This window comes from Myotis yumanensis, unplaced genomic scaffold (assembly GCF_028538775.1).
Source record: "Myotis yumanensis isolate MYYU_CA2020_CCGP unplaced genomic scaffold, mMyoYum1.0.hap1 SCAF_3, whole genome shotgun sequence".
In the NCBI taxonomy this organism is placed as follows: Eukaryota; Metazoa; Chordata; class Mammalia; order Chiroptera; family Vespertilionidae; genus Myotis; species Myotis yumanensis.
The window spans coordinates 92,359,499-92,385,850 of record NW_027223754.1 but is presented as its reverse complement, the minus strand read 5'-3'; the positions used below and the strand labels follow the sequence as shown (position 1 = coordinate 92,385,850).

The 26,352-nt window shown below is 40.7% G+C and overlaps 1 pseudogene; it reads right to left on the bottom strand.

Annotated features, from left to right (window-relative positions):
- Window positions 1-25,459, bottom strand: LOC139006250 (calcipressin-3-like; annotated as a pseudogene).
- Between the last annotated feature and the right edge of the window lie 893 nt (window positions 25,460-26,352).

Sequence of the window (26,352 nt, the reverse complement as noted above, 5' to 3'; positions counted from 1 at the left end):
TCAGTGGTACCCCAAGGACTCCACTCCCACTGGCAAACCGGGAAAGGCCACACTTTTCTCAATAACAGTTTCACTTTTACAGACGTGAACAACCACATTGGGTGTCAACATAGTTCTGCTCATATTTCTCTCTTGGTGCCAATTTGGAAACAGCACAGAGTACATAATTCTATGTAATGACAGCCTAACATGCTAAGTGTCTGACCGTTCAACCGTTTGACCAGTTATTATGATGCGCACTGACCACCAGGGGGCAGATGCTCCAACTGATAGGTTAGCTTGCTGCTGGAGTCTGGCTGATCAGGACTGGGTGAGATGGGCTGGACATGCCCTGGAGCCCTCCCGTGTTCTCTCCCCAGCCCCAATTGTGCACTGGTGGGGTCCCTCAGCCTGGCCCACAATCTGGGGAACTTCAGCGGGTGTCAGAGAGCTGGTTTTGGCCCAAACCCCACAGACCAGGCCGAGGGACCCCACCAGTGCAGGAATCCATGTACTGGGCCTCTAGTAGTTTATAACAAGCACTGCATCTTCACCCTGCTTCCACACCCCTGAGGAGATGCTGGAGGGGCGATACGATCTGTCTGTTTCACTGGACATATATACCTTTGCAAATATGGCTTATGCTTCTTCCCATTGAAGTCTGTTTCATGGTGTTCTTTTTTTTTTCTCTCTTTTTTTTTTTGCTATTTTAGAAGGGATGGTTTCTTTCTTTTTTTCAGTGTTTTTTTTTTTTTTTAATTCAAGAAAAATGATTTTAAATATCATAATGTTACATGCAATAAACACCAATTATTCAAGAAAAATGATCTTACATATGATAGTATTACATGCAATAAACATTGATATTTCAAGAATAAAATGATTTTAAGTACAATAATATTACCAAAACTGTACTAACATGGTATGATATCACAAAAGTTGTAGGAAATATTAAAAATCTATAAATAACAGGATTACTTCTATTATATTCTAGTATATTTTTCCCCTCTGGCTCTATTTTTGTTCAGTTTATGTTGTTCATTATATTCTACAAATGAGTTAGATTATATGATATTTATCTTTCTCCAACTGGGTTATTTCGCTTAGCATGATGCTTTTAAAGTCTATTTTGTCAGATATGAGTATTGTGACTCCAGGTTTTTTTTTTCTTTTCCATTTACATGGAAAAATTTTTTTCTATCCCTTCACTTTCATCCTGCAAGTGTCTTTTGTTTTGAGGTGGGTCTCTTGTAGACAGCATATACTTGGGTCTTGTTTTTGTATCCATTCAGCTACCCTACACCTTTTGATTAGAGCATTTAATCCATTTACATTTAGGGTTATTATCCAGAGGTACTTATTTATAGCCATTTTAATTCTGTATGGCTAGGTTTCTCTCTATGTTTCTTTTCCTCAGCAATCCCTTACAGCAATCCCTTTGGCATTTCTTCTAATGCTGGCGTGGTGGTGATGAACTCCTTTAGCCTTTTTTTTGTCTGGGAAGCTCTTTATTTGACTGTCTATTTTGAATGATAGCCTTGGTGGATATAGTAATCTTGATCTCAGATCCTTGCTTTCCATTACCTTGAGTACTTCATGCCATTCCCTTCTGGCCTGTAGAGTTTATGATGAGAAATCAGGTGTCAGCCTTATGGGAACTCCTTTGTAGGTCACAGTTTTCTTTTCTCTTGCTGCCTTTAAGATTTTCTCTTTGTCTTTAATTTTTGGCGTTTTAATTATGATGTGTCTAGGCATGAGTCTGTTTGGGTTCTTCTTGTTTGGGGTTTTCTGTGCCTTCTGAACTTGTGTGACTTTTTCTTTTAACAGGTTAGGGAAGTTTTCTACCATCATTTCTTCAAACACCTTCTCTATTCCTTTCTCCCTTTCTACCTCTTCTGGCACACCTCCTATTTTAATATTGTTACATTTCACATTATCTCACAGCTCCCTTAAGCTGTCCTCCTGTTTTTTAATTGTTTTTTTTTTCTTTTTGGTTCTCTAATTGAGTGATATTTTCAATTCTGTCTTCTAATTCACTGATTTGATTCTCAGCTTCCCCTAATCTGCTGTGTATTCCAATGTGTTCTTTATTTGTGTTATGTCATTCTTTATCTCAGACTGTTCTTTTTTCATAGTTACTATATCCTTTTTTATACTGTTGAGTATTTTTAACATCACTACTCTGAACTCTGTTTCAGATAAATTTCTTATCTCTGCTTCATTTACCTCTTCTTCTGGAAAATTTGCTAGTTCTTTCATTTGGGGTTTGTTCCTTTGTTTCCTCATTTTTATTGTCTGGGTTTGTGACTATGATCTAGGTCAGGGGTCCTCAAACTTTTTAAACAGGGGGCCAGTTCACTGTCCCTCAGACCGTTGGAGGGCTGGACTCTAGTTAAAAAAAACAACTATGAACAAATTCCTATGCACACTGCACATATCTTATTTTGAAGTAAAAAAACAAAACGGGAACAAATACAATATTTGTATTTGCATGTGGCCAGTGGGCCATAGTTTGAGGACCCCTGATCTAGGTAGATCCTCTATACTTCTCAATCTCTAGTGCAGGACAGTGTTAAAGGCTGTTTCTGACTAATGGATCAGGCAAAGACTCAAATCCTCCAGAGTCCGCCTGCTTACAGACTAGAGGATTCAACTTGAATTGCCCCCAGGCAATCATCCTCAGGTGTGATGAGAGTTTTCTTCCAACAGGGTGGGGCAGTTGCTTCTGCCTGGAGGCTAATTGTTACTTTTAATCCCTTAAGTGGCCTCAGGGCAAGGTGTTTTCCATTAGGGTGTGTCAACTGCCTTCCCCCCAGGCAAGGCAGATGTATATGTGGGAAAGATGTCTCCTGCTGTGTGAGGGAATGACTTAGCCCAGGAAACTTGGGGTGTCTGCCTTCTGAGCTCTGTCCCCCGAGTCCCCAGTCTTGAGTTCTGCTCTCACAGTTCCAGTCCACTTCACCATCCCTCTGCACAAGGTGGGTGGCTCCACAGGGAATTTTTGTGCATTGGCCTTTTAAGAGGGTGCCCGAATTTTCAGCTGCCACTCCCTGGCAGACAGCATCCCACTGCTTTTCACAACTAGATGTTATGTGGGTATCCTCCTCAGTTTGGTGCTCCCTGCTGGGAATCCTAGTGTCAGGATTAGATCACAGAGTTCTCAGTGGCACCCCCCAACAGCTGTGATATTTCTCCAGGACTTCAGTTGCCATCTGTGGGTGCTCGGCCTGCCCTTTCCTGCCTCTGCCCCTCCTACCAGTCTCTATGACATCTCCACCTTCCGTCCTTGGGTATCAGGGTTCTCTCCTGTGAGTTTCCCATTGATTATTCAGGAAGCCTTTCTGTATTTCAGTTGTAATTCCAGCTTATTCCTGGGAGCATGTCCATGCAGCATCCTCCTACTCTGCTGCCATTTTTTAATCTCCTTGTTTCATGGTGTTATATTTATGCTTTTGCTTCTGCTTCAGGCTTGTTGAAATGCATTATGACTCTTCTAAAGCTTTTAAACAACCGAAATGTAACCTGGTTATCATAGATGCTGAAAAATGCTTCCAATCTTTCTTGTTCTTGCACCTCAAACACTGCTTCATGGATCCTGCAAGCAAAAAGTGAGGTAGGCAGATTACTTAAATCCATCATTTCTTATAAATCATCTTAATTTTTACCTCAAATTATCCCTTTTCCTCTTTTTGGTCACTGCTACAGAGATCTGACTGGCTATTATTCCAAGATTTCATTGTGTCCTCAGCATTATCCTCTAAAAGCAGGTCTGTTCCATTTTTAAAGTTCTAAGATGACTACCAGGCATCTCCTGCATGCTTGGCCACTACAGGAAGGCAGGCAAGCAGGGGAGAGGCCAGTGCAGCCCCAAGGGCAGAGTTGGTGCTGGGCAGCCTTGCCACCACTCTCCCCCAGTCTGTTCCAGTTTTTAGTGACTCAGGCTATAGGGAATTTACCATTTTCCTCAAAGCCATTTTACTAGTAAAGACTATCTAGCCCTCTAGGAAAATTTGTCAAGTGTCCATTGCTTTAATTTTCTTTTCTTTTTTAAAATATATTTTATTGAGTTTTTACAGAGAGGAAGGGAGAGGGATAGAGAGCTAGAAACATCAATGAGAGAGAAACATTGATCAGCTGCCTCCTGGACATCTCCTACTGGGGACGTGCCCGCAACTAAGGTACATGCCCTTGACCGGAATCGAACCTGGGACCCTTCAGTACGCAGGCAGACGCTCTATCCACTGAGCCAAACCGGTATCAGCATAAAATGAATTATTAAAAAGACTTTAAAACAGTGCAGGATATTGTTATGCCCAGATTTCAAGATTCCCAAGAAGCCACCAGGGAGCCAGCCAGTCCGATGCAAAAGCAAAGAGTCTTTTATTTTAAGCCCGGGCTTAGCTCCTCTACCTTCCTTACTGACGCAGCAGCAGGTGGCAAAGAGAAAGCAGTCTGCTCGAACCAGGGGTTTTATAGAGGGTTGGAGTAGGGGCGGGAGAGGGGGCTGTGCCCCCCGCAGATTGGCCAGGTGCGAGCTGGTGACCCATTACACAGGATGTGGTCATATCTATGGCGCGCACTTCCCTTGATTGTCATTGGTTAGTTTAAAATCCCGGGCGTGGCCAGCAGAGGCCTGGGCTTCCGGGAAGAAGGCCGCACGTGGCCCCAACATGGAGGATACAGGCAAGATGGAGGGCATAGCCCTCGCCCTTTCAGATATATGATGAGTGCTCAATAATTATTAGCAATTATTATGCTGATTACTAAGTCTATAGCAGACCTCTTGGCCTGTGATGGAACTAATATGGAGGCAAGAAGAATATATGCTGGCAACAGTTCATGGCTCCCCTTAAGTTGATCATTCCTATAAACAACGGAGTTAACTCCACATCTCCCTGTTGGGCCTTGATGAACCTAGACACTGTTCTTGCCTAGGCTGGGAATCCAGGACAGGCAGCATGTTTTCTTCCTTGTTATAAAAGTCCTTATTCGTTTTTCACAAGGGGAAGTAGTTTGCAAAGGTGCCAGCCAGACTATGTGACTTCTCAGGTCCAATGGCATGGAGATGAGGAAGCTCAAAAGTGTCAAGGCTCCTGTTGAAATCAGAGGTTTAAATCTCAGCTGAGCCAGCAGGAGCCAGCCAAGAACCATTGAATAGATTATTTTAGCTTCTAAGGGTGGCTTCACAGAGCAAAGGCCTCTCCAGGGCTCTGTCCTGAAGTCACCTCAGAAAGCTATGTCTCTGATATCATAGGAAAGGGATCCAGGGCCAGAAATCATTCAAAATCACCAACCTCAGTTTCACCTCTGAGAATTGAATATCAGGGACAAATATTTCAGGAATATTCACGAATCTGGGTACCAAATAGATCTTGGAGATATTATATCAGGTTAAGTAAAATTTATAAATATTTAGTAGGTACTCACTATTAGCAACTTATAATAGTTCCTGAATTAGAAGAAACTTTCTGAGGAATGAATAGATGGGTAACCCATGTAGGATTGTAGATTAATTGCTATGTACTGCAGTCAAAATTCACAGTTCTATTTAAAGAACATATGTCAGGAAGTTAAATAAGGAGTTTTGAATTTTTTACTTACAAATGTATTGAGTTTAAACTAGAAGCCAATATTACTACCCATTCCTCACAGTTACAGACTTTATACTAGCAAAAAGAGAAAGACCAAAAGGAGAAAAGAAGAAATTTGATAGGGTGTCCAAATATCCAATTCCTGAAATCTAACCAAATTACGTTAACAGTTCAGTACTTTGCTTTTAAATGTGTAAAGCAACATGATGACTGGCTCCATGGAAGGCAAGACCACCAGGAAGCATAAGACCCCTCAGGCTAACATGGCCTACGGGCTGACCCTTCCTGGAAAGAAAGGCCTCTTCTATTCAAAGGCAGTATCCAGGGAGAAATAATTTATAAGTTTTATTTTATTTTATTTAGATTTTAATACAACAAGTGAAAATTACTATTTTTGGTCAGGGGTTCATATTACTCTCAAATAAATGAAAAAAAAATAGATTCTGTGGTTTCTCAAGGTATTATACTTTCAGCTAATTTGATAGAAGACTCAGCTTCCGGATCAATATTTGCATATTTTATATACACTCAGTTACGTAAGGAGGTCTGAGGATATTTAGATATAGAATATTATGATCAAGTTATAGCACAGAATTTTCTCTCAAAATTTACCTTTTAAAGTGGGTTGCAAACCATCTAATTTCCCTTTGTGTTATTCCTATGAAAGAATGCCACACCAGGAGCCAGACAGAAAAACAAAGATGAGTCTTTTCCTTGCACAAAAGCCTGCACAGGATAAAATGGATGGCTCTCAGCACCATATACAGATGTGTAGCTGTAAACCACACACCCTTATTTTCTTCTTGGAAAATGATCTTCAATTAGACTGGAACACTAGATGAACTGCTGCTAAGTAAAATGTTCATTGCTTTCTGCAACATTGAATGCTATTGAGTTTTATCAGCCACTCTGAATTCATTTTCCTCCAAGGGCCCCATTTGGCCTCTAAGTCTCTTTCACAACCCCTCCTCCCTTCTCAAAAATGTTTCCTATTCATTGTGAGGCTCTTATCCAAGGAAAATAGATGGCAGTGAAGGACTTGGAGGTGGGGATAGGGACACAGAGAGGAGCTGTTTTGGAGAAGGGAAGGAGAGATGAGGGCTGCTCCCACATAATGTGTGGACACCTATTAGAGGGTTGGTGGACTTACGGCAAACATAAAATTAGGTCCAAACATTCACCCCAATTCACTGGAACATGTAAATTTACTTGAGGTTAGAGAAGAGAGGTTTTAGAAAAATTATTTCCCCCCTAAAAGTATGAAATGAAGTTGTACCATAGAAAAAAAGTGGTAGCACCCTGACTGGTTTGGCTCAGTGGATAGAGCGTCGGCCTGCAGACTGAAAGGTCCCAGGTTCGATTCCAGTCAAGGCCATGTACCTTGGTTGCAGGCACATCCCCAGTAGGGGGTTTGTAGGAGGCAGCTGATCGATGTTTCTCTCTCATTGATGTTTCTAACTCTCTATTCCTCTCCCTTCCTCTCTGTAAAAAAACAATAAAATGTATTTTTTTAAAAAAAGTGGTAGCTAATGAGGAGGACTTTTTTGTAGTGTGAGAAGCTAAACAGCTGGAATAGAACTATTTCATATTTCAGATGCAGACTGCAATAACTGAATAACCTTCTTATTTGGACCCACAGCTTCATACAATGGAGGCATTCATCACATGAAGAGCCATAGCAGAATTTTGGGCTATTTTCTCCTTTTATTCATTCTCTGAACCCCATTCCACCCCTGCCTCCCTTCCCCCATTTCCTCTGTGTGGTTTGAATAGCTGAAATGTGCTCATAATGTGTTTTTACTAGACACATTGTTACTTCCCTTTTACCAAAGGCACCTGGCAGGGTCAGCAGGCAACCTCAGCCCCACCCCCACCCCCACCCCCATGGAGTCTGGTTTAACTCTTTAGTGACAAATGTTCAAATACATTTTTACAGTGATTTTAGCAAATATTAGAAACTAGAGGCCCAGTGTACAAAATTCTTTCACTGGGTGGTGGGGGCGTGGGGGGGGCGGTGGTCCCTCAGCTCGGCCTATGCCCTCTCACAGTCCGGGAGCCCTCGGAGGATGTTGGACTGATGGCTTAGACCCGCTCCCTGCAGACATCCTTAGCACTGCCGCAGAGCGGGGAGAGGCTCCTGCCAACGCCGTCGGGCTAGCCAGCTGTGAGCATCTGACTGAGAGGCACTCCTCCTGTAGGAGCGCACTGACCACCAGGGGGCAGCTCCTGCATTGAGCATCTGCTCCCTGGTGGTCAGTGTGTGTCATAGTGACAGGTCGTTCTGCAGTTCTGTTGATTTGCATATTCTCCTTTTATTATATAGGATAGTCCAACAAACTATTTGAACATATACTTTAGAGTAGAAGGAAAATAGAGCCTGTTCTATTTTGTTAAGTTTCATAATTTCCTTTCTTTCTATTTCTCCTCTCTTCTTGTCTCCTTTTCCCTTGAGTTCTTAACATTTAGATGTGAATTTGTTCTTCCCCGCTGAATCACTGGGAGATGGGTTGTTAATTGCTTTAAATCTAAGTCTGAATATAACCATAAACTTTGTGGTTATAAAATAAGCAACCACATATACTTGGTAAAGAAAAATTAGAACCCATTATATAGCAAAGCATAAGAATAATCAAATGCTTTGTATTTCTAGAAATAGAAACCTCCAGAGGACTATCAGCATGTAAGTTGTTAGATTTCTGCTTCCAGCCTTGATAGACTAACAGGGACTGGATGTACTTTCCTATTTGAAACAGCTCAACTAAAAAAAAAAAAAAAAAAAAAAAAAAATCTAAACTAAAAAAACCTATACGAAATAACAGTTTTAAGACACTGAGTAATAGGAAGGTTAGGATGCAGCCTTATTTTAGTTAGAAGTTGTGGTTTGGGCCATATGTAATTTCTTACATGGTGTGGGTGTAGAATGTTGGACATGCTGATTGTGTAACCTGTGGTTACCCCCACTCTTATCTGGATCAGATCAAATAAGAGTCCTCCCTAAATACTACATTTTGTAAGAACTACATGAGAAAAAGGTTTGGTGAGGCCAAACCTCAATCTGCTTTATTTTCATCTGGATTGAGCCTTATGATAGAACTAGAGGCCCAGTGCATGAAATTCATGCACTGGGGTAGGGGGGTCCCTCAGCCTGGCCTATGCCCTCTCAGTCCGGGAGCCCCACAATTGATCACCCCAAAGAGGTAGTCCTTGCCCACTCGGCCGGGGCTCCACAATGGATCGCCCCCCACAGAGGGAGGCCCAGGCTACCCACTGCAGTGCTGCTACCAGGTAGCCTGGGCCTCCCTCTTTGGGGCGATTGATCATGGGGCTCTGCCATCGATTGTGCCCCACAGAGGGAGGCCCTGCCCACCCAACATAGCCCACTGGTCGGTGGCCTGGGCCTCCCTCTTTGGGGCATTCGTGGAGCCCCCCTATTGATCAATTGCCCTGCCAGCCAGTGGCCTGGGCCTCCTTCTGCAGGGTGATCATGGGGCGATGGCCAGGCCCCGACCAATCGCATCACACCCGCCTTGGCTGGCCTGGAGCCAGTGGGTGTCAGCCAGTGGGTGTCATAGCATGGTTGTCCAGAAGGTTGTCTGGATGGTCATTATGCTATTTGGTCATTCGGTTGATTTGCATATATGCTTTTATTATTATATATCTTAGTTTAATGAAGATGAGTGCTAGATCTATCCTTGAACATGAACATGAGCTGATCATATTTGCAGCCCTGGTAAGAGACAGAAGCCATAGAAAGTCAGGGAGCTGCTGCCCACTCTCCATTACAGCATGGCTGGCAACGGCCTTTTCGGGGGCAGCTCCTGGGCCAGGATGCTTACAGGGCAAGCATCTGTCTGCAGCCTGTGGCTTCCTTTCTTTTTCTTTTTTTGTTTTTTTAAAATCCTGACCCAAGGATATTTTTCCATTGATTTTGAGAGAGAGAGGGAAAGACAGACAGAAACATCCATGTGAGAGAAACACATCGATTGGTTGCCTCTTGCACGTGCCCTGACCAGGGCCCGGGCTTGGGGAGGAGTCTGCCACCGAGGTACATGCCCTTGACCAGAATTGAACCTGGGGCCCTTCAATCTGCAGGTCAACACTCTACCCACTGAGCCAAACCGGCTAGGGCTTCTTTTCTGTTTTGGGATGTACTGATGGATAGATAAAAGACTAAGGTTTGAATCCAGGTTTTAAAAATATGTGCAATTTGTGAGGAAGCTTCTAGGGTGCTGCCAGTGTCTTGTTTCTTGATATGGATGATGGTTCCCAGTGTGTTTATTTTATTTTATTTTTTAAAAATATTTTTATTGATTTCAGAGAGGAAGGGAGCGGGAGAGAGAGAGATAGAAACATCAATGATGAGAGAGAATCATTGATTGGCTGCCTCCTGCACACCCCCCTACTGGAGATCGAGCCCGCAACCCAGGCATATGCCCTTGACCAGAATCAAACCCGCGACCCTTCAGTCCACAGGCCGACGCTCTATCCATTGAGCCAAGCCAGCTATGGCCCAGTATGTTTATTTTGTGATAGTTATATCAAGATGTAAATAAATAATTGTGACATTTTCTATTATATATGTTGTTCAATAAGGAGTTATAAAAATTAACATCTTTTAATCAAAATCAACATTGTTTTTATTCAATTATTACTTTATTATAGAAGAATATGTAGTAAAGCTTGAATACTGATTATACTTAATATTTTTAGTGGTGATACTAGAAGCCTTACATATTTTCAAATAACAAGAAAGAATTCAGTCTCTTCATTCCTGCAGGTGGAGACAAAGCTTTATCATTGAAATCTATGTCCATTATTAGGAAACCTTTACTCCTACATTAGAAATAAATATTCTCATTGACAAAAGCATGGTGTTTACTAAATTAGTAGGGTGGCATTTTGAGAGAAATTTACTTATGCTCAGCAATATAAAAACCTGGCTTTTTCAATTATTGTATAAATAATATTTATTTATTTTTAAATTTTAGGTTTTTTTTTTTCACTCCTAATGTCATAAGTGAACACAATAACTTATTTTAAAAACTGCTTTACTCTCTTCTCTGTTTCCTGTGAAATTCTTAGAGTCAGAAACTATCTTTTCTGTTTTAAAATGACGTTACAGTTGCCAGTGCTATGCATGTGCTTGTGATATTGAAAGAACAATACTTTCCAGAGGTCTTCTTAGACAGCAGACCAACTCAAACTACGCTAACTGACCAGATATCTGATATTATGTGTTAGCATAAGAAACATTCAAACCTGTGAAGAATTTTTGTGAGTTTATTTGAGCCAAACTGTTGACAAATGCTGGGAAGCAGAATCTCAATGGATTGAGATAATGCTCTGGAGAATGGCAGTTTTGCACCTTGTTTTATACATTCAATCAAAAGAGGAGATGTAAGTGGGTTACATGAAATCCATTGGTGACAGATTAGGGAGGTGGGAGAAAGAAAAGCAGGAAAACCTCTGGGATTGGATAAAAAGTAAAATGATAGACACAAACTTCTTTTACACAGGTGGATGCAGTATAGTTAACATTCAACACTCTACATTAGTGAAAGAGAAAGATGCAAATTGACCGTACCTTTGCAATGCCCACCAGCCAATCAGGAGTGAGTATACAGATTAATCCAACAAAGATGGTGAGTTAATTTGCATATGCAGGTGCTAAACGGCCAGGGGCAGGGCGGGGCTGGGGCCTCTAGGCAGTGTGGGAAGGCGGAAAGGCGGCTCTGGGCCAGAAGAAAGGCAGAAAGGTGGCTCCGGGCTGGAGCGAAGGTGGTGCTGGCAGCCAGGGGAAGGAAGGCCCATTCTTGCACAAATCTTCGTGCATCGGGGCCTCTAGTTAATTCAATAACAATGAGGGGATTTGCGATCTCTGCAGAGCAGTGCCTGTGCTTTCAGGGGTCTTGGAAAAAGAAAAATTACTTTGACATTCAAAGATATGTTATTGTAGATGCAAAAAGACAATGGAGTTAAAGATTGATCTTTGTCAGGGAAGATATTGGCCTAGGACATGACTACCCACCATAAGCTGCTTTTTAGTTTAAAAAGTTTTAATTACAGACCATCGTATGTGGTTACTTTTAGGTCTCTGAGTTTGCAAGGCTGTCATGCAGGCCTTCCCTGAGCTAGTTTGGTTAGCATGTGATCCCTTTTCATCCACATATGAAATATGGTTCCCAATTTGGACTCTGACTTCATACCAACAAATGACCCAGGATCTATCTCAGCTTAATTCCAGGATATCTGACCACTGTTTATCTGTTATTGAGCTAGGAGTAGCCACACACAATAGTAATACAATTTTCATATACAAGATCAACTTCTGAGTTTATTGAGAGGAATTTTTCATTCCTATTTTGTTGAAGATCTTTGGAAATAAAGGTGAAAGAGCCAAGTGAGATCATTTTTCTTACTAGCCTGGAGGAAGTGGAAGCTGGGCTGGAGGCGGCCTGAAACAGCATGGAGTCTGAGGAATGACACTGGTGGTCAGGGAGCAAGCTGGCTTCAGTGACTTCACTTAGGGCTGGTGCAGCTTGTTTCATGTCAGCTAGGGCTTCTAGCACGAAGAAGGGGTGATGAGCAGGCTGTGTGTGGAAGCTGCCAGTACCTTCATGGTCAGCCAGGAGCTTGTATTCATGGAATTCTTAGGAGATACCTGTAAGCATCCCTCTGCCGAGGCCAGGGTACAGCCCAGCTGACTTCACCTGCAGAGAATGATGCAGATGCAGGACCTTCAGGGAAACATGCTTTGAAAGAGAAGGTGTTGCTTAGAACAGCTGTAAAAAATGAGTTTTTGAATCCAAAGAAGTAAAGGCGTGGATTAGCTGGGAGACTCTAACAGAGTGCTGGAGGCGAGCACAGCCACCTGGAAGGAGAGCTGGCCTCTGGGCACCACAGCCAACCAACTAGTATTTACTGAACATGTATTTTGCTGTAGGGGCTATAAGCATTGCACATAGAAGTCAAGAAGACTGCTTTCAGGGAGTGCACAGTGTAGAACACAATTGGCTCTTCACTAAATTGAAATTAGTCAAAACTTTAAATAATAAGAATTTTAAGTTTACTGTGAGAGAGTGAATCATTTATATAGCAGTTGTCCACGTGCCTACAAGATTTCCAACTCCTTTTCTTTCAAAGATTCAAAGTTAAAGAAACCTGTCTGAATGAAGATGGTATCCTTAACCACAGCCCAGGGACAGGAGGGAACAATGAGTTTTTCCAAATAAATTTTCCAAGAAGGTAGAAATAGAGAAACCTGTGGGCTTCCTTCTACCCTAAACTGGCTGTTGAAGGAGGGATGGTGCTTTGGGAGCCCCCAGAGTGTGAGTGGTGGAGTGTACTCCTGGGGGCAGTCTGATGGCGCCAGGAAGTGCCTGCGAAAATGAGTGTGAACGTGCTAACATGTTGTACTCAGTCTCATTTGGTTGTGGGCACCCCTAGATGAGCATCATATTGTGAAGAAGGAGTTGAACTTGATGAACTGCCATGGACTGGGGAGGACTTGGAGTGAAGGCCCAGTCTCAGGCCACACACAGCTTTGGTCATGACCAGCTGCAATATGCTTCAGCCTCCTGGCCATGCGTGGCCACCAGAGGACCTCTTTGGATCATCTGGTGGCAGCATGGTTGCTTGCAGCAGCACTAAAGGTGACCTGAAAGGGTGCACCTGAGTTCTGGTCCCGTGGTAAGGCTGGGAAGCTGAGAAATTCTTTTGAATTCTAGTAAGCACCTTGGAATCCTGGGCTATATCAAGATATATGGTAGGGAGCGGGGGTGGGGACTGGAAGTGGGATGGTAGGAACTAAAGGGACTGGATTTCTTGCTATTGGACCATCTGATAAATTTAGTATTTTATTTTGGGTCTCCACTAGTAAATGTTGCCTTCTCAGATTTAAAATGGACTTATCTCTATAGTCATTTTCTAGTTCCTGTTTGGAAGTTTTATCATATATGTAATACATACTTCAAATTGTTATAATTGTCTACTTACACTCCTCCACCAGAAACAAAGAGGATTACAGAGTGGTCCTAATCAGTTATATGTACGAATCCTTTTATTTTCAAATTGTTTAATGTTTTAAATATTAAGTATGCTCAGAAGAGATTTCAGCTGGAATATTATATCTCATGCAACATTTTGCTAGCTATTGAGTTATCCTTAATATTTACTAAATTCTTCAGCATAGGGATTTAGGCAAAAAGACCACCCTCAAATTAAATCAGGGAGAGAATAGGGGCTCTTGTACTGGAGGATGAAGGATGTTCCATTTTGCTCAGCTTTGGGGAATGAAGGAAATAATATATCAAAGTAGGGACTGCCCTCAGTGCCCTGGGTTATAAATACAATGTGTTGTACAGAGAGTAGGGTGATCCCTGTGAGGTGTGGTCAGATTAGGGCCCAGCAGTGCCTGAACTCTGTTTACATCCCTGGCTCAGGAAATCCTGCACTCTGACAGCAGGAAAAGGAGAAGCAGGCTGAAATCCTGGGGCTTAGAGAGACTGCTTACCTTGGAGGAGGGTTAGCAGGCTGAGCAAAGGAAGCTATATGAACTCCTGTTAGAAGAGAGGAGGAAATCACTTACCCAAAACAGCTAGGCTCATAAGGGAGACATTTTTCCTTCCCAGATTACAGGAAACTGGTCCAGACCTCTGCAGTGGCATGATAGCAGAGGAAGGATTGTGAAGGCCGATAAAGAGGGTGGCTGGAACGCTGGCTCTGCCTGTTTTAATGTGCCTGACATGGAGTGGGAGAACAGTGGGGGTGAAAAAGGCATGTGGCACTGATGATGACAGTGGCCGCCTGCAGTGTTTGATGGGGAAGGGTGGGAATGGGGGGGGGCGGGGGGCACAGTTGTCAGGACTGGACAGTTTAAAAATCACATCTCTAGAAAACAACCACCCCAATAGGGTGATATTGAAAGAGGTTTTGCAAAGAGAATATTGTACTCACTTATACTTGCACTTTTACTTATTTATTTTTTTAAAAATATATTTTTATTGATTTCAGAGAGAAAGGGAGAGGGAGAGAGAGATAGAAACATCAACGATGAGAGAGAACCATTGATCGGCTGCCTCTTGCACGCCCCCAACTGGGGATCCAGCCCGCAACCTGGGCATATGCCCTTGACTGGAATCGAACCTGGGACCCTTCAGTCCGAAGTCCAACGCTCTATCCACTGAGCCAAACCAGCTAGGGCTATACTTGCACTTTTAAAATTTAACTTCACAGCTACAGAATTTCGGACAAATGTGAAACTAAGTCATGTTTTAAAGTGCTCCCAGGAAAAGTCACTCTGTGATGCCCATCATCTTTAAGCCTGCTGAATTGAAACCTCCTGATTTCAGAGGTAGCACTGGATTTTACCTATAGCAGCACTGTTCATTCATTGCTGGATTCAGGCAAAAGTGATATGTCCTTAATGACCAATTGATTCCTGTCATCCCTCTGAGATTCTAGCATGCAGGTGAATAGAAAGAAGGCAGATCACTCTGCCTCCTTCCTATTCATAATTCAAGATACTATTTTATCTGAAATACTAAAGGCGACTGAGACACTTAGTATTATTAATCGCTTTATGGGCCCTAGAAGATTGCTTACAGGAAACTATTTTGAGAAATTTACAGATGGGAAATGAAAGGCACCACAAGTCTGCTGGTTCTCTGCCCATATTTTCAAAGGTAGGAAATGTTCCTTTCGTTGTGAGATTGGCTTACCACGCTATGAACTTTAGTGAGTAGTTTGGGTCAAGGGTTAGGGGAGTGGAGTGAACAAAAAGGTGTGGGTGGTCACTGCACAAAAGGCCAGTTTTAGGCACGATGTTCAAGTTTGGTTCCAGCAAATTGCTCTTGAATCTCCTGCCAAGAAGACGGGGTTAATTGGGTAGGAAAGTGTAGAAGGAAACTGATGTTAGTGGAACATTTAACTGGATGTTTTAGCATTTAACTGGATTCTATATCAAGTGGACTGTATGTGTGTCCGTATTTAATTTTACCAACAACCCTATGAGATGGGAATTAGCTCCATTGTAGAGAAGAGGAAGCAAACTCAGTTTACGTAAACTTGCCTGGTGGCACAGACTTATTAAGAGGTATATTAAAGTTTAGAACAAATATCTGACACTAACTTCTGTGCTTTTCTTCAAAATAACTCACTCTTCTATTTAGTGCTAACTCTCTCTCTCTACATATTTGTTTATATATTTATACATGCATTATTTACATCGAAAAAGTGAAGTTTTCTCAGAAGATAGCAATGCTTCCTTATGGAATTTCAGGCACTTAGGACAGAGGTGTGTAGAAAAGATACTGTGGAGTAAGATTTTCACAAAATGCCATACTTAAAGCATTCCCCTTGTGACAATTGTCACCACTGTGCAATAATCAGCTCTAAGCAGACTGTCCAGTTGCCCTCTTTATTTTCACAAGTCCATCACCACATTATGCACAGTAGATGATCCTGGATAAATCTTTATAGTAGCCCTCCCTGTGAATGCTCAGGAATGTGGAACATTCAAAGCAGGAAACTACACCATCAGCACCATTGTCTTTGAATGTTGACACTTGCTCAAGGTCAGACCACCCCAGGGGCCATCATCATCATCATCATCATCATCATCATCATCATCATCATCATCTTGTGACCTGTGCAGGACCTTGTGCTCTGGATTTCAGGTGTGGGAGGTCATGATGCCTCAGAAAACTCTGCCTGGCTTATAGAAACATGGACAGATGGTTTTGTCATCTGCCCCTGTGTACACTATACTCTATAACTCTTTGTTTAATGGAAATGTGAGTATGCACCAAATGGAAACTCAGATTTATTCTTTGGAAAAATACAGACAATAATACTTACATAGAGCACGCAAGATTGTTGTAAGTGTTAAACTAATAAATATACTCAAAGCACTGAAAACAGTGTCTGACAAACTGTAAGCACCACTGTGTTACTTATTGTTGTGGTTGGTATTATTATTCATGTTCTTGTTTTAAATGTGTGTTTTCTAAATGACTTTAGTTTTTGTATATTGTCTAAAGATAGAATGACCTGAAGAAAATTAAACCCTAAAGACCCATTTATTGAACCACTTTTTTTCTCGCCAAGTTCCTTTTCTCTTAAATTTTACAGTTCCCCTTTGTGTTTTCACAGAAGTTGCTTACTTCAATGAACAGCGATAGTATTATGCAGATATTGATTGAAATATCTTCACTTGTGTTGTTGGTTTTAAATTTTATTTGTGAATAGGTGATAACATGTATACTGTAAAATATCCAAAGGGTACAAGAGAGTATATAGTGAAAATTTAGTCTTCTTATCACCCTGGACCTTAGTCCTCCAATTTTTCTTCCCAGGAGGCAATCCCTGTTACTTGGTTTTTGCGCATGCTCCAGACAGAATCCATGCCTATGCGCTCAGACCACTCACACTTATGCTGAAAAGAAATTATAGCATACTATTTACAGTGCTCTGTTCCTTCCTTTCTATACTCAATGATATGTAATATTCCATAGCTGAGTGTATAATAATGTCCAATATTTTAAATGACTGTATAGTATTCCATAGTATGGATTTACTCTAATTTATAGTCCAGTCCTTAATTAACAGATATTTTGATTTTGTTGCCACAAATAATGCTGCAATGATATACTTGTTCTTTACTTTCAATTTTTGGTTATTTAAATATTAAATATTTTATCCACCTGATATTGATATTTTTAATGGATATGAGGCAGGGACCCAACCTTATTTTATAACCAGATATGATGTATTGAATAATGTAACTTTCTCCAATGATTTGAAATATATTATTATCATATACTCAATTATCCAATGTGTTCAGACAGTAAACCATATATTTTAGGGTGTGGACTCTGCAATCTGTCTGGATTTGAAATTTATCTCCTCCACTAACTAATGATTTCCACTTGAACATATTTTTTAATCTCCTTGCTTCAATTTTCTCATCTAATAAGTAAGAATAAAGATAGTAACAATTCCATTATATCATTGACGACATAATGAAAGGCAAATATTGTACAAGGCTTAACATATTGCCTGATACAGTAATCCCTTGGTATTCTCAGGAGATTGGTTCTAGGACCCCCATGGATAACAAAACTTATGAATACTCAAGTGCCTTATATAAAAGTGCCACTGTTTTGCATATAATGTGTGCACATCCTCCCATATACTTTATTTATTTTCATTTATTTTTTAAATACAATTTTAGTGATTTCAGAGATGGTGGGAGAGAGATAGAAACATCAATAATGAGAAAGAATCATTGATAGGCTGCCTCCTTCATGCCCCCCACTGGGGATTGAGCAAACTGGGCATGTTACCTGACCAGGAATAGAACTGTGACCTCCTGTTTCATAGGTCGGTGCTCAATCACTGCCCCACACCAGCCAAGCTTCTCCCATGTACTTTAAATCATCTCTATTATCATAGATTACTTATAATATCTGATACAATGTAAGTTCTATCTAAATAGTTCTCACACTGTACTGTTGAAGGAATAATGACCAAAAAAGGCTTTGTGTGTTCAGTACAGACACAACAAACCTAGACTTAACTACATAGTACACATCAGCAACAATGTAACTTTTAAAAATAGTATTTTTGATCCCCAGTTGGTTGAATTTGCTGATATGGAACCTTCAGATATGGAGGGCTGACTGTATATAATAAAGTCTAAGTAACATTAGCTCTGAAACCGGTTTGGCTCAGTGGATAGAGCGTCAGCCTGCGGCCTGAAAGGTCCCAGGTTTGATTCCGGTCAAGGGCATGTACCTGGGTTGCAGGCACATCCCCAGTAGGAGATGTGCAGGAGGCAGCTGATTGATGTTTCTCTCTCATCGATGTTTCTAACTCTCTGTCTCTCTCCCTTCCTCTCTGTAAAAAATCAATAAAATATATTTTAAAAAATAAATAAATAAATAAATAAATAACATTAGCTATGATTGTTTCTCTATTTATTAGTATTCCTGGCCTTTGCAATATTTTCCCCTTGCTTTTTCTACTCTTCATGTGTCATGAATCTAGTATTCATGAATTAATTAATGTAGTGTTTTAATCTGTTCTAATATCTGCAAGGTTCTGTCTTTCCTCACTACTTATCTCTTTCAGTACTTTCTCATGAACTAAAAATCAGCTTATCTAGTTAAAATATTGTTTGTATTTTTGTTGGGAATAAATTAAATTAAAATATATTGACTTAGGGAGAACTGACATCTTTATAATATTGAATCTTCCCATTCAAGATTTGATTGTATGCATGTTTTAGCATTTGTTTATGCACCTCAGCAGCATTTTAAAGTTTTTGTAATAGGCTTATTTCTATTCTTCAATAAAACATCATCTACCTGGTTGTTGCTTGTATGGAATTTTACTGAATTCTCTTATTATTTATTTTCTCTTTTTTCAGATGATTCTCTTGGGTTTTTCAGAGAAAATTATTTTTGGAGAAACAATCATCACTTGCAGAAATAATATTCCCTCTTTAAGTTTTATGCCTTTATTATTATTATTATTATTATTATTATTATTTTTAATCCTCACCTGAAGATATTTTTTCCACTGATTTTAATTGAGAGTGAAAGGGGGAGAGGAAGGAAGAGAAAGAGAAAAAGAGAGAAAGAGAAAGAGAGAGAGTGAGAGAGAGAGAGAGGAAGAGAGAGAAACATTGATGTGTCACATATCAACTGGTTGCCTCCCCCACACGCCCTGATCAAACCTGCAACTGAGGCACATGTGCTTGGCCCAGGAATCGAACCCGTGATCCTCTGGTCTAACAGCCAATGCTCTAATCACTGAGCCAAAACTGCCAAGGCATCTCTATTTTTTTTTTCTACTGTCTAATTGAAGTGACTGATAGCTATGGAACAATATAATAAAACTAGAGGCCTGGTGCATTAAAATTTGTGCACTTAGGGGGATCCCTCAGCCCGGCCTGTGCCCTCTCACAGTCCGGGAGCCCTTGGGGGATGTCTGACTGACAGCTTAGGATCTGAGGGGGAGCGGGCCTAAGCTGCAGTCTGGCTGCCCTCTGTAGGGGGCGACTGGCGGGCTGATCAGGGGATGGCGCCAGCTGGCGAGCAGCCTCCCTCTGCCTGCTGGCACCTGCCTTGGCTAGTCTGATGCTGCCTGCTCACCATCCCTGCCCCCCACCAAATGGTTGTTCTGCCCTTTGGTCTACTTGCATATTAGGCTTTTATTATATAGGGTTGCTGACAAAGGACCTGCTTTCTTGTTCCAAACTTTAAAAGATAATTCTTTAGCAAGAAGCTAGTATCCATCCATAGATACATACATCCTATATAATAAAAGTTTAGATAGCGTCATGCTCTCGCGTGATGTCATCACAGGATGGCCTCCACAAGATGGCTGCCTTCATGTCGTCACAAGATAGCCGCCACAAGATGGCCGGCAGGGGATGGCAGTTGTAGGTGAACAGGCCAGCAGAGGAGGGCAGTTGTGGGCGATCAGGCCTACAGGGGAGGGCAGTTGGGGGCCATCAGACCAGCAGGGGAGGTCAGTTGTGGGTGATCAGGCCTGCAGGGGAGAACAGTTGGAGGTGAACAGGCCTGCAGTGGAAGGCAGTTGGGGGTGACCAGGCTGGCAGGGGAGGGAAGTTGGGGGCCATCAGGCTGGCAGGGGAGCAGTTAGACATCAATCAGGCTTGCAGGGGAGTGGTTGGGGAGCAATCAGGTTGGCAAGGGAGTGGTTAAGGGGTGATAAGGCTGGCAGGCAGAAGCAGTTAGGGGCAATCAGGCAGGCAGGCGAGTGGTTAGGAGCCAGCGGTCCCGGATTGTGAGCGATCCCTGCGGGATCAGACCTAAACTGACAGTCGGACATCCCTCAAGGGGTCCCAGATTGGAGAGGGTGCAGGCCGAGCTGAGGGACACCCCCCACCCCTGTGCACAAATTTTGTGCACTGGACCTCTAGTATATATATATATATATATATATATCCACCATCCCTTCCTTTCTTTTTCTCTTTCTATATCTCTGTATCTAAAGATATACTAGTTTGATAGTATATTTTTGGTGTAATTCATGTGAAGAAGTAGATATTTTTAGTATTTAACTTTTTTTATCTGAATAGATATTATATTTTATTGAAGGTCTTAGAACATCTGTGAAGATGATAATATGTTTTCTCTTTTAACTAATATGATGATCTATAGTAAAATAATAATAGATTTTCTAAATATTGAATGATTTGGGCATTATTGGAGGAGTCTGCTGATATTTCATTTAAGATTTTTTGCATCGATCTTCATAAATAAGCAAAGTCTGCAGTTTTTCTTTTTTCATATGTTATCTATGTGAAATTTTCATAGTTTAACTTTGTAAGAAACTTTTACAGGCTTTTACTTATGAAAATATGATAGATTATATCTCTGAAAATATCTTTGCATTACAGAATACATAAAAATGTTGAGTAAAATAATAGAAACATTTAAAAATTCATTGTTTTCTGCCTCTTCTGGTGTTATTTATAGAAATTTTTATTTTAATAAAAAAAATTACACATTACATCTCAGTTTCCAGATTTATTTCAGAGAATTGAAATAATCTATGATTCTATGGAAGCCTTTGTATATATACTCATTTTCTATCATATTTTTATTTTGTGTATTTCTCCTTAATACTTATTTTCTTTATTAAATTAGGTAATTATGTGTGTACTTCATTATTTTTTAATATGTAGCTCTTGAATTTGTTAACTTTATTATTTTCCTGTTTTGAAATGATCAATTTCAATATAATACTTACCACATTTTCTTATTGCTTTACTTTTGTCACCTACTTTCTAGCTTCTTGAGAAACATTTTTCCACCATTCTATTGTGGTAAATGTTAAACATAGAACACAGTTGAAACAATTTTACAGGGAACACATAGATTTACTCATCTCATAGAGTCTACCAATACCATTTGCTACTCTCATTTTATGACATATCTACTACTCTACCCATCCAGCAAGCCATCTGACTTTGTTGACTCATTTCAATGTAAATTGCAGAAAACAGTTCACTTTCCCTATTTCATATACATACCATAAAATAGTTAAAATTTGCTGTAATTTTCCCTTTTGATATAAGATTTGCATACAATTGAATACACACATCTTAAGTGTACATTTGTTGTGTTTGACAAATATATTCATGTGTATAGCTGAAACCCTACCAAGACGTAAAACATTAACATAACCCCAGAATGTTAATTCTTGCCCTTCTAAATCAATCACCATCTCACACCCCTTCCAGAGACTTTCACTATTGTGGTTTTCCCACTATTGATTAGTTTGTCCTATTTTAGAAACACATATAAATGTAATAATACAGTATATATACTTTTGTATAATGTTTCTTTTACAAAGCATATTCTTGAGATTCATAAATGCTGGCACATAGACCAGTAGTTCTTTCATTGTTATTGCTTAGTAGTATTCTAGGTGCCTGGAACTGAACATGCAAAAACTTGGAGGTATGTTTGTATGCCTTTTTGGTAAGGTATATGTTCAAGGTCTTTGTTACATTTTTATTTTCTCTCATCAATTTTTTTATAGTATTCATTGTAGATGTATTGCATGCCTTTTGTTAAATTTATCCCTAAGTATTTAATGGATATATTTGGGGGTTGGTATAAATGGAATTTTATATCATATATTCCCTAGCAAAAATAATTTTTAATCTTGTTATTTTTAGTAATAGTTTTATAGGTTTTAAAGCATTTTAATACAAACAATGTCATCTGAAAATACAGAAAATCTTTTCTGATATTATTCCTTTATTTGTTGTACTAGAGGCCCAGTGCATGAAATTTGTGCATGGGGGGGCGGGGCCTCAGCCCAGCCTACACCCTCTCCAATCTGGGACCCCTTCGGGGAGGTCCGACTGCCCGCAGGGATCGAACCTAAACCGGCAGTCGGACATCCCTCTCACAATCCTGGACTGCTAGATCCTAATCACTCACCTGCCTGCTTGCCTAACTGCCACCCCCAGCTGGCCTGATTGCCCCTCACTGCCTCTATGAGTCGGCCTGATCACCCCTAACTGTCCTCCCTGCTGGCTGGGTCACCCCTACCTGCCCCCCATGCTGGCCTGGTTACCCCCACCTGCCCCCCTGCTGGCCTGGTCATCCCTCACGGACCCCCCGCTGGCCTGGTTGTCCCACACAGCCTGCTTGTTCAGTTGTTTGGTCATCCCTCACTAACCCCCTGCAGGCCTGGTCGCCCTAACTGCCCCCACTGCCAGCCTGGTCGCCTCTTACTGCCTGCCCTGCTAGCCTGGTCACCCCCAACTGCCCCCACTGCAGGCCTGGTCACCCTCATCTGCCCCCCCTGCTGGCCTGGTCGCCCCAACTGGCCCCTCTGCCAGTCTGGTCACCCCTAACTGCCCCCCCTGCTGGCCTAGTCGCCCCAACTGGCCCCTCTGCCAGTCTGGTCATCCCCAACTGGCCCCTCTGCCAGTCTGGTCACCCCTAACTGCCCCCCCTGCTGGCCTGGTCGCCCCAATTGGCCCCTTCTGCTGGCCTGGTCACCCGTAAGTGCCCCCCCTGCTGGTCTGGTCTCCTCCAGCTGCCCCCCTCTGCTGGCCTGGTCACCCCCAACTGCCCCCCCCGGCCTGGTTGCCCCTAACTGCCCCCCCCCCCCCCCGCTGGCCTAATTGCCTCCAAATGCCTCCCCTGCTGGCCTGGTCGCCCCATGCAGCCTGTTGTTCAGTTGTTTGGTCGTCCCTCACTAACCCCACTGCTGGCCTGGTCGTAGGCAGCCATATTGTGAGGGTGTGAGGGTTAATTTGCATATTACCTCTTTATTATATAGGATTATAAAAGTTTGGCAGGACCACTAGTACAATGTTTAATCTAAGTGGTAAGAATTGACATCCTTTTCTTATTCGCAGTATTATGGGAAAAAAATGTTTTGAAACTTTCTATTAAGTGTGATATTAACTGTTGATTTTTTGTAAGTGTTCTTTATCAGAATAAGGAATTGAAGATGTTACCTTCTAAGGTCTTACTTTGCTGAGAGATTTTTTAAAAATATATTTTTATTCATTTCAGAGAGGAAGGGAGAGGGAGAAAGAGATAGAAACATCAATGATGAGAAAGAATCATTGATTGGTTGCCTCCTGCACATCATCTACTGGGGATCAAGCCCACAACCCAAGCATGTGCCCTGACCAGAAATCAAACCATGACCTTTGGGTTCATAGGTCAATGCTCAACAACTGAGCCACACCAGTGGGCGCTGAGAAATATTTTTGTTTGTTTAACCTTGAATGGGTGTTGAATTTTGTTCAATGCTATTTTTTTTTGTGCGTGTGATTTTTAAATGATCATGTGTTGATTGATTTTTAAATCTTAAACCAATTTTATAATCCTAAAATAAATTCTACTTAATTTTGATATATCATTATTGTATATGTTATAAAACTCCATCTGCTAATATCTTACGGAATGTTTTTGCATCTATTTTCATGAGAGATATTAAATTATTATTTTTTAACCTTCTACTTTTTAATTTTACATTTTTTTAAGATCACAAATCTTGGTTACCAAGTACTACTTTACCTATAAGCTATAGGTTCTCTATGTGGTGCTTTCTGTCCTTATTTCTATATACTAATATTCTGCAGTTCATATTTTGGATTTTCCTCTTTTAAATTGGCAGATGATAGGTGATAGAGGTTTTTCTATTTTTTTAGTTTTCATATTAATTTCTAGGTTTATTTTATGTAATCATGTATCTATATTATTTCTACATATTGGAATTAATGGATTTTCTCATTATGACCTAATGTACATTATAATAAGTGTTGTTTTGACATTTGAAACAGAGGTTTGCCTGGGACTGGGAGGGTTTCTAGAATGTAGGACCTACAGTGAAAAACACACACACACACACACACACACACACACAAAAAAAAAAAAACTGGGACTTACCCTGAATAAGCCAGGATAGGTTGGTTACTTTCTTTCATTGAGGACTTTTTAGTCCTTGCTTACTGTTCTTTTACAGCTAATATAGCATTAATTTGAGAATAGCATGAGTTTTTTTCCTCCACTTTTTGGTGATTTGATATTTTATCTTTGAAATCAGTAACTTTACTAGGCTGTCTCAGCATTTGTTCTTGTATGTCAATTCTTCCTAGGGAATTTGAATTTATAGAAAGAAATCTTCACTTAAGTCTTAAAAGTTTAAAAAAATTATATATATATATTATATATATATTTTTTCTAATCTTTATAAAATCCATTTTAATTTCATTTTACTTGATTTTCTCAATTATCTTTTCTATAATCATTGTATTTCTCATTTGTTTGCTTTGAGTTTAGCCTTTGTTTATGGGAGAATTGTAGTTTTTAATTTTGCTTTTTTTTCTGAGTTATATGAGCTCATGTTTTATCTCCTTTTATTGTCCTATTTCAACTTCTCTGAGCTCTTACATTTCTGATCTATGCTCTTGATTTAGAGAAGTGGTTGCTTCCTAAAGACTTAACAATTTTGCAGTGATATGTTTAGTTATGATTCTTATTTGTTAAATGCAATCTTTTTTTTCCAGTATATAGCTTAAATTTCTATATAGCTTAAATTTTTACTTAACTCCTTTTCTCCCTTTTGTGGTATCTTTGAAGGAGATAAATTCTTTGTAGAGTAGCTATTTGTAAAGGTTTATGTGGAAAACTAACCAGTGCCATGTTTCAGGCTAGTGGAAACTCTTCTTAATATTCAGGGTTGTATGTGTGAGTGAGTCACTAAACCTTTATATCTTTCTATCTAACTGAGTTCAGTATATTACCTCCTAGTTTAATTGGTAGACTGTTTCTTGAAAAGTGGCTTGTCTCTGTGATTACTCATTCAATCTTACCTGCCATGCTTCCTAAAGCTACTAAGAGTACATATACTTCTTATTTTAAACAAGAGGTAGTTGGTTTTATTCTCCTAAGGGACAGAACTTATAAAACTGTATCCTGTTAATTCTCTGTATCTGTATCTGTGATAATGCTCTCTTACTATCTGATTGTTACTGCTTTTGTCAGATCTTATACACTGTGTATCATGATTACATATATCTCCTGGTTTGCCATAGATGGAGTTTGTATTTCTATTTCTTCTCCTTGTTGTTTTACTCTGCCATTTTTCTACAATTCCAATGGTATTCCAGATGACCGATCTTGAAAGACCTTAGTGAATTAACATTAATAATTTAAAAAATATTTTCTTCTCTCAAATATCTCCTCAACAAAAAATGCAAAAATTTTTGTTGTTGTTAAGTGGCTAAATGATGAGTGCAGAAAATTTAGATAAAACATATTAAAGAATCAATTTTCATGTAGGAGTGGTAGGAAAAAATAAACAAGGGGTGGTACCCACCCCAGAGCTGATAGTGAGTGGGTACACTTAGGTATTTATTTACAGATAACACTGGATCTAATTGGACTAGAGCTGTTCTGATTGTCAGTCTGTACTCTACCATACTTATTATGCTACTAGGGGCCCAGTGCATGAATTCGTGCACCTTGAAAGGAACTGTGGGCCATGAGGCTGCAGTGGGCACAGCAGCATGTCTCGGCCCATTCTCTGTGCCCCCGCCTGGCCCCTCCCATCATGGCCCCTGGTTCCCTGTCTGCTGGCAGCCCTGTTCCCACTGCTGCCGCTCCCATGCGCTGACAGTGCTGGCCCTGCTTGCACCCACTGATGGCGTGGAGCGATCAACACCAGGCACCAGCTGTGGATGCGAGTGGGACTGGCACTGGCAGTGGGTGTG